This window comes from Arachis ipaensis, chromosome B06 (genome assembly GCF_000816755.2).
Source record: "Arachis ipaensis cultivar K30076 chromosome B06, Araip1.1, whole genome shotgun sequence".
Lineage (NCBI taxonomy): Eukaryota > Viridiplantae > Streptophyta > Magnoliopsida > Fabales > Fabaceae > Arachis > Arachis ipaensis.
In genome coordinates, this window is record NC_029790.2 from 94,028,604 (window position 1) to 94,038,688 (window position 10,085).

Sequence of the window (10,085 nt, forward strand, 5' to 3'; positions counted from 1 at the left end):
CTAGACCGACGACGATTCTCTCTATCAAATTAATGAGTAGAGTCATATTGCATTTAGTTGTATGCATGTAGATAGGTGCATATAGTTTATTTGTATTGAATAAATGTTCATACCCTTTTCTTGTGCTTCTTTATTCTTAGCATGAGGACATGCTTGGTTTAAGTGTGGGGAGATTTGATAAACCCCAATTTCGTAGTTTATCTTGTGCTTAATTTGTGTGGTTTTATCAACTTTTCTCACATTTATTCAATGAAATAGCATGGTTTTGCAATTCTCCCTTGATTTGTGCTTAAATGTGAAAACATACTTTTTAGGCCCTAAAATTGGTGATTTTAATTCACTTTAATTCCATTCGATTCCTTGATATGTTTGTTGAGTAATTTCAAGTTCATAAGGCAAGTATTGGATGGAAGAAGTGAGGAAAAAAGCATGCAAAGTGGGAGAACTCATGAAGAAATGAAAGAACTGCAAAGTTGTCAAGCCTGACCTCTTCGCATTCAATCGACCATAACTTGAGCTACAGAGGTCCAAATGAGGCAATTTCAGTTGTGTTGGAAAGCTAACATCCGGGGCTTCGAAATGATATAAAATTTGCCATATGTTGCTTCGCATTTACAGGCGCACATGTGCCATGTATGCGTGCGCACCGATGTTGCACGTGGATCCATTTTGGGCAACTCATTGGGGGCGATTTCTGAAGTATTTTGGGCCTAATTCAACTCATTTCTGATGCTATTGAACCCAAGGATTGAGGAGGGAATGAACCAAGTAGTCATAGTTTAGTTTTCATCATGTTTTAGGGTAGAATTCTAGAGAGAGAGGCTCTCTCCTCTCTCTAGATTTAGGATAGTAATTAGGGTAAAATTAGGTTAATCTCTCTCAAATTTGTCTTTCAATTCTTGTTTTTATTTCAACTCTCTTTATATTTTAGTGTTCTATTGTCTTAATCTTCTTAGTTTCTCTTGTTAATTTCTTATTTTGCTCTCTTTTGTGTTGATGAACCATTGTTGGATCTTGATTTCTTTTAATGCAATTTTATGTTTCCATGTCTCTTTTATGTTTATCTTTATTATTATTGTTGATTTCTTATTCATGTTGGTTATGGATTTCCTTTAATTCTTGCATTTTATGATGTTTACTTTTCTTGCACACTAGGTGTTTGATAAAATGTTTCCTCTAGTTTTTGAGTAGTTTTCTTGACTCTTGGCCTAGGCTAAGGGAATTGAGTGACCTTGGGTCATTAGGTCTCAATGATTTGGTGATTTGAGAACCCTTGGTGATCAATTTGATACTCATTGACACCAACCCACTACTAATCTAATTAGTAGGTAGGTTGGAACTTATGGGTTGATGTGATCAAAGCCATTTGACGTACTTCAAGTCTAGGAGTAGATATTACGTACTTAAGACTTTTGGAAGTAGACTTAATGAGCTTGGTTCCTCATAATTGTCAATATATGGTTTGTAGACAAGGATGGTGATCTCAATTACCTATGTCTAGCCAAGAGTTCTTTTCCCTTATTTTGTTAGTTAATTGTTCATTTACTTTTCTTACCATTTAATTTCTTGCAAAAATATAAAATCAAAACCCATTACCCCCTTTGTAGCCAATAATTAAACATTTCATTGCAATTCCTTGTGAGATAACCCGGAGTTCAAATACTTCAGTTAATTCTTATTTGGGGTTTGTTACTTGTGACAACTCAAATTTTTGCATGAAAGGATTAGTGATTGGTTTAGAAACTATACTTTACAACGAGAATTAATTTGTGAAATTCTAAACCGTCAAAGATTCGTTCATCAGCGCACGCATGGGGATGCGTGCGCATCACCTAACTACAAGGCAACTATGGCAAATTTTATATCATTTTGAAGCCCCAGACGTTAGCTTTTCAACACAACTAGAACCGCCTCATTTGAACCTCTGTAGCTCAAGTTATAATCATTTTAGTACGAAGAGGTCAAGATTGACAGCTTAGCAATTCCCTCATTTCTTCATGAGTCCTCCCACTTTGCATGCTTTTATTTCATTCCTTCAATCCAATCTTTGCCTTCTAAACCTAAAATCACTTAACAAACATATCAAGGCATCAAATGGAATTAAAGTGAATTAAATTTAGCTATTTTAAGGCCTAAAAAGCATATTTTCACACTTAAGCACAAATTTAGGGAGAATTACAAAACTATGCTATTTCATTGAATAAATATGAGAAAAATTGATAAAATCTCCTAAATTAAGTACAAGATAAACCACAATTTGAGTTTATCAAACCTTCCCACACTTAAACTAAGCATGTTCTCATGCTAAGAATAAAGAAGGACAAAAAAAAGGGTATGAACATTTATTCAATGCAAATAAACTATATGCTTATATCCACATGCATGCAACTAAATACAAAGTGATTCTACCTACTTGGTTAAAAATTAATCAATCTCCAAGAACATATATAAGCAAGTAGGGTAAAGATAGTATGATGATTCATGAATCCCACCAATTCAAATATCAAAATGAAGTTCAAATAGACTTGCAGGAAGAAAGCTCATGAAAGCCGGGAACAAGGAATTGAGCATCGAACCCTCACCGGAAGTGTATCCGCTCTAGTCGCTCTAGTGTATAGGGTTGATTCACTCAATTCTCCTCTAATCATATTTTCCGTGATTTGTTTTTCATCTAACAATCAACAATTATTCAATGCATGCATACATTCATCATGAGGTCTTATTTATAGGTTGTAATGAGGCTAGGGTAAAGGTAAGGATGCATATGGTCAAGTGAGCTTGAAATTTGAATCTTTGATTAACCTAAGCTCTCACCAAACATATATAATAACCTATACAATTCTAATACAATACCTAACTATCCATGATTTCCACTTTTTCACATACTCATGCATTCTCTTTAATTCACATTCCATATGCATTGTTATTGTTACTTTACTTTGGGGCATTTTTCCCCCTTTTTATTGCATTTTTTTCTATATATTTTTGTTTCTTTTATTTTTCTATTTCTTTTTCTACATTTTTTTCACATTTTTTTTTTCATAACAAAGTACATACAAACGTATCAATGCATATGGTTTTACATATTTAATGCATAAGCACGTACCCAATCCCATGATTTTCAATAAAAATACAAAATACACTTTTACCTCAACCAATGTCCCAAGTTTTCTATACTCAAATGATACACACTCTCACTAGCCTAAACTAATCACAGATCCAAATTAAGGGGCATTTATTATTTTTCACTTAAGGCTTGTAATGTGCTAAAATTAAGAACAAATGGGATTAAATAGGCTCAAAATTTGGCTAACAATGGTTGATGAAAGGTAGGCTATTTAGGTAAGTGAGCTAAATGAAATGATGGCCTCAATCATATAAATGCATGTATACATGGAATAATGGACATAAAGAATCAAACAAATCAAAGATTACAATAATAGAAAGAGAATAATACACACAAGAATGAAAATAAGTGGTTATATGATGTGACCACGCAATTGGGCTCAAAACTCACATGCTTGTGTTCTTAGCTCAAAAACCATGTTCCAAAATAAATTCTTCAAGTAAGTTCAACAAAAAATTTTTTTCAAATTGGTAAGGTGCCCTAAAAACAGTTTCTTGGAAAAGAACTCATCACCCTACCCAAGTAGTCCTAACATAAAAAGAAGTGGTAAAATATATACAAATTCTAACTATCATGCAACCTATCATGTAATGCGACAACTAACTAACAAAGAAAATTAAGAATTGGTGTTGAAAAAGGAAATTGTTACCCATGGAGATCAGTCGGACGACCTCCCCACACTTGAAGATTACACCGTCCTCGGTGCATGCAAAGAAGAGCAAGGTGGACGGGTTACTACAACTGATGAGCTTCCTCAAAGGATTGTGCGGGTGAACTTGTTTGTTGCCCCATTTAGAAGCTTTTCCTTTTCCTTTTTTGGTGGCCAACCTAAAAGGAAAGAAAAAAAAAGAAAATTAAGCCTACAACAAAGATATCAAACCAAATAGAACATAGGCGAGGGCTAATGCCAAATAAGAGTAGGTTCTCACTACATGTTACCTACGCATGTAAGTGAGAGAGCAATATAGGCAAAGGGCATATCAACTAATACTTGATGCAATAGTAAAATCAGAGCATAAGCAAATGATATAAAGAGCATCAAGTTCAAGTAAGAATTGACACAAATAAGATTAGCGATAAACATGAGAGCATTTGGTCTCATCCTAACTCAATGATAATGAGGTACAAAAACAAAGAATAATGAGTTAGAAAGGACTAGGGTACTAATCTTGTGTGTGGAACAAATATTACAATTAATGCTAAACAAGTCACGAAGCATCAAAATAAAGCAAGAAATTCTCAACAAATAAGTAGGAGAATTCAACACCATTATTAAAATAAGAAATTTAGAAAAGAAAATAAGAACAAGCTATAAAAACAAAATTAAAATGCGATGAATAAAAGTATGCAAATGCAATAAACAAAAGAAATGAAAAATGAAAGAAAATAAAAAGTGAAATTTTTTTATATATATATAATAGGGTAGTAGTTGTGCTCCCCGCACAGTTCTCGCACAAATTTCGCACAATTCTCTGGTTTTTGCACCAGGAGTTGCGAAAGTGCAATCGACGCATAAGCGTGTGGTGACCTTTTTTTTTTTAAACAGAAACAGGACACTCTCCTAACCTATAAGCACTCTAAAGCAACCAAAATTCAAATTTAACAAAAATCTTTAAGTTTTTTTTTTTAATTTTCAAATACAAAACAAACAAAACTTACACTTCAAGCAAAATACAATTTAGCAACAACTATTCTACAACTTAAGGCATAAATCTAATCAAACAAACTAGCAACCAAAACACTAAAACAAGAGTATGCAAAGAAGAAAACTACCTAACAATGGCAACTCAATTCATTCATTCATTATATATACAAGAGATGGAAAGAGTTTACCATGGTGGGGTGTCTCCCACCTAGCACTTCTAGTTTAAGTCTTTAAGTTGGACAATTGGGAAGCTCCTTATCATGGCAGTTTATGCTTGACCTCATCTTGAAACTTCCACCAATCCTTGGACTTCAAGTAAGCTCCAAAATTCAAAATCAATGGCACCAAGCTTTGATGAAGTTCCACACAAGTTAAGGCTCCCAAAATTGGTCCTCATATATACCCAGATCCCAAATCTTTTTTCTACACCCATCTTCAAGTTGATCGTCATAATTCCAATTGGGTGAGAAGTGATCCGAATTCTCATGTAAGCACCAAAACATCTTCCTAGACCCCTTTAGTTGAGAACTATACCAACCATTGCACTTAAACTTTAAGTTTCCAATCATAAGGAACCTTGATTGGCATTTTCACCCACTAACCAATTCTCTCCTACTATTGACTCCACAAAGAGCTCTATATAAGTTGCCAATCCATCTCAAGTAAGCCATATTCAAGTGAGAAAGTAAAGCTTAAGGATAAGAATTTTACCCACTTGAATGTTGTGTTGGATGGTGACTTAGGAAGGGATGGTCCAATGATCTTGCAAGTTCCACTGCCTTGTGCTCTTCTTTGACTACCTCCACCTCTTGGCAAGCTTTTTCAACTTCAATTCTTTACCCACCAACTTCTTCCACACATTCTTCATTGGTGGAGCTTGCCTCTTGATCATCCTCTTCCAATCTTTCATCATTCATACTATGTCTTGGAGGTTGCGCATTATCCTCCTCAACACCAAATTTAAGCTCATTGGAAGAAGGTTCAACCACTTCTTTTTCTTCTTCAACAATCTCTTCCTTCTCCACTTGTTGCAAGACATACCCCCTCTCCTTGTCCTCATGTTGGGATTCTAAAATCTCCTTCATACTCCACTCTTCGGTTGATTTCTCACATTCATCCGTGGAGGTGCTTTGCTTGTTGCATGAGTCCCATGAGTCCAAGGTGGCTTTAATTTTGGTAAGGTTAGCCATGATATCTTCGTATGTCTTTTGGGCTTCCTCTTGCTTTTTTTTACGGTTGATCCATTCCTAAACCCTAAACCCAGCACGTGACTCACTTAATGGAAATCGATGGGGGCGATTTCTGGGCCTCCAGAGCCCAGTTTTTGGACTTTCTAAAGCTGATTCTTCCTATATCTAAGAGGGCCTCACTCCATGTGAGGAGGGGGAGGGAGAAATTAGGGTTTAGTTTAGCATTATGTAGGTTGTCTTCTAGAGAGAGAAGCTCCCCCCTTCTCTCTAGAACTAGGATTTCTTAGTTTATTTTCTTTGTAATTTCTACTTTTAATTTTTGTTTTCATCTAATTTCTTCTACCTTTCTTTGTTCTATCGTCTTAATTTTCTTAGTTTATCTTGTTAATTTTTCATGTTGGTTATTTTTATGTTTAAGCACACTTTTGTTATTTTAATTTACATTTAATGTAATTTATGTTTCATGTCATTTATTGCTTAATTGAGTTGCTATGTTTACTTTCCTTGCTTGGTAGTGGTAGATTTTATTATTTCTTGTCAATTTATCATGCTTTCTTTTCATGCCCACCAAGTGTTTGATAAAATGCTTGGTTGGGTTCTTACTTAGTTCTTCTCACTCTTGGTTGAGAAATTTGGTGATTGGGTGAAATTGAGTTGTGGATGTCCATTCCGCATTGTGTGAGGATTGTTAATTGGTTTGGTTTCCCTTGACTCTAAGTGACCTACTAGTGTTGACTAGAATTTAGGGATTGGAATCAATTATGCCCTTTTGACTGATCTTCGATATAGGGTTGACTAATTGGGATTAATTTACACACAATTACCATGTTTATGGTCCATAATTAGGATAGGAATCCTAAATTCCCCAATTCTCACCAAGAGTCCTTTTTAGCACTTAATTTCCATTTTCATTGCTTTAGTTGCTCTCTTTTAATTCCTTGCATGCTCATTTAATTTTTTGCCATTTATATTCCTTGCATCTCTTGTCATCCCATGCTCTCTCATAACCAATAATTATACACTTAATTGCAATTCCTAGGGAAGACGATCCAAGGTTGAATTACTCTCGATCTCGGTTATTATAATTTGAATTTAAAACATTTGATTTGAGAAGTAATTGTTGGTTTAGACTATACTTTCAATGATGGAATTTTATTTTGTGAAAATATAGATCAACATAAATTCTCTTATTAGTACCTCCAAATTCACTTATATTTTTCAACTAATAATCATTCTAATAAAACTAGTTATGCAATATTTTTTCATATATAAATTTTTTTTATATAAAGATTTCATATTGTTTTAAAAATTTTGCAAGATTTTGAATATCAACAATCAATATAATCCAAATAAGACTTAACCCAATTTAAAAGCATTAGGTGTTATGCCGGTCAAAGTCAAATCCAGCAATATCCCCAAAGAGAAAGTCTAGGGAGTCAACAACACTTTTATTAAAATTTGGCCAGCACTTAACTAGAAAAAGAAAAGCGAGTAATCCCACACTATTGGATAAAATCTCACATCATTAAAAGCACTAATGATGACTAATTGATGACTAAAAATCACAAAATTTGCTGGTCTCCTAATACTCCTCATAAAAAATCATAATTGCCATGTCGTGTTAGAATAGCTACTACCACTTGTAATACACAAGGATTTTTCCAAAGAAGTTTGTGATTTTCCCAAAGAGCAGGACAAGATAAGATACTAAGAATAAGACATAAAAGATAGAGACACAGAATTTAATGTTTCTGTATTCTATTTGATAATAAAATAGAATAAATTATGAAAATATAATTTATTGTCATTTTTCTTCATTCAAAAAATTTGAGAAAAAAATATAATAACAAAAAATATAATTATAAAAAATTAACAAGAATAATGAAAGAAAAAAATAAAAAAAATAAGTTATGTCTTTTGTTAGTATCTCGGTGTCTTTCCTATCAGGATTGACACAAAATACACTAATTCAGTATTCCTGATTACAATGTCTCTGTTCATATCTTATCTGTCAAATATGATAATTTTGTGTCTTTATGTTTTTGTTTTAATGTCCCATTTTTATAAACAAACGCAGCTATGGTGTCTGACAATGATTGTGGTAGTCCAACAATATATAATTATTGATGGTGTTAAAAATTGTGTAACAAATAAATGTAAAATAATAATTATAAAAAATTAACTTTNNAGGTGATCATTAGAAGGATTGAGAATTTAGATTCTACATTAAACCAAGTGGGATTTTTCAGAGAAGATAGCAAAAGAAGAGTGGCAATAAAACACTAATATAAAACACCTCAATTTTAGACTTTGCTATATAATAAATTTTATGAGAATGATTATATTTGCTTTGTTATTCTTCTTTTCTATTTATTTTGTTTAATTAGCAGTTACCGAACGAATTACAGAAATATATATATATGATCAAATTTATTTGTTCGGGCTCATTTTTTAAATTAACCTTTTGAAAGATTTTTTTAATTAAATTCGTTTAAGTTGATTGTATTAATTTTTTCGTCATTTCCATTACTTATGGTATTAAAATTTGCTGATATGATAAGTTAAGTGACATTATATTAGATAACTGACAGTTCTAATTACGTGCTAACATGATAAATTTATAAAATTAAATCAAATCTTAATTTGAGGAATTTTAATACCTCAAAATCTCACTTAATTTGAGATTGATTTGATCTAATGGCATAAATTTATCATGTTAACAGTCAATTATTAAGACAATTAGAAATATACTATGGTCAATATGGTATCACTTAATGTGACACATCAGCAAATTTTGATGTCGTCAACAATGAAAATGACAAAAATTAATGTGACAAATTTAAAATTTTTAAAGAACAAATTTGATTAAAAAAAATAATCTTTCAAAAATTAAGTAGAAAACGAATGATCTTTAAAAGACGAATTTGATTATTTATTTATTTATTTTTGTTTCTATCGGGTATATTCAAATTCAATATTTCTTAAAAATAAATTAGTAGTTCAACCTTTAAGTGAAATGGCACATTTTGTTAAACAACCCCGAATGGAAATCATTGCATTATGTAATAATAGAGTAATAATTAATAACGATACAAATATTAAAAGAGTAATAATGATACTCATTTTTAAATGTTTTCCTTATTTTTCTCTTAACTTTTTATGTTAAAATATATTTAGTGTCATGTTAAAATAAAGGATCATATACTTAATTTTCTTATCTGATAATTAAAAGAACGAGTAGAAAAATATTTGTGGAGAATGTATCTGTAACACCCTACCATACAGAGACTTATGCTTAAGTCATAATTCAGAGATGGCAAGGTATTACGACCTCTAAAACAAAAATTTAGTACGTATAGTAGTATGAATGATTGATTATAACTAGGAGCCTTGTAGAAAAAAGGGATAAACAAAAAAACGCAACTCGAAAGCGCAACACTCCGATCACTAACACAACGAGCAAAGGATAAGCTAACGCAAGATCATATATATAAAGAGTATCAAAAACAGGAATATGCTCACGGTTAAATCCATAACTAGCCAATTCATTAACAATTACGGCCCTTCGGCCCATGGCACAACAAGCACTTCCACCGCCATTATCCGCATCTCACATAATCATCTTTGATCCTCAATGATCATTCATTTTTTTTCCCTTGCTTCACTCGCAAGTTACCACATTCACTAGCCCTTTTTCTCATGCTAGGCATATCATCATGATTTAAGACATAAGTGGTGAGATCGGAGGCTTAGAAGTATGAAATTTGGCTTTTAAAACTCAAAAATCAACTTTGGGATGAAAACAGGTCCACGCGTACGCGCACTCCACGCGCACGCGTGGATGGCGCTTTCTCGAAGAACGGCGCGTACGCACCAAGTGCGCCTACGCGCGAGGGGTCATTCTGCTAAAAATTTTCTAAGTTAAAAGCTGCAGAATTTACAGATTCAAACCCCAATCTTCCGACGGACATAACTTCCTCATTTTAAATCGTTTTTCACTCGTTCTTCGAACGGCATGGACATCCCGGATCCAATTTCATTTCTAAACAGATTTGGCAAAAATCAGAGATCCGTAGTCCAAGTTATGTCCCCTCAAAGTATGCCCAAAAACCATGTTTTCATA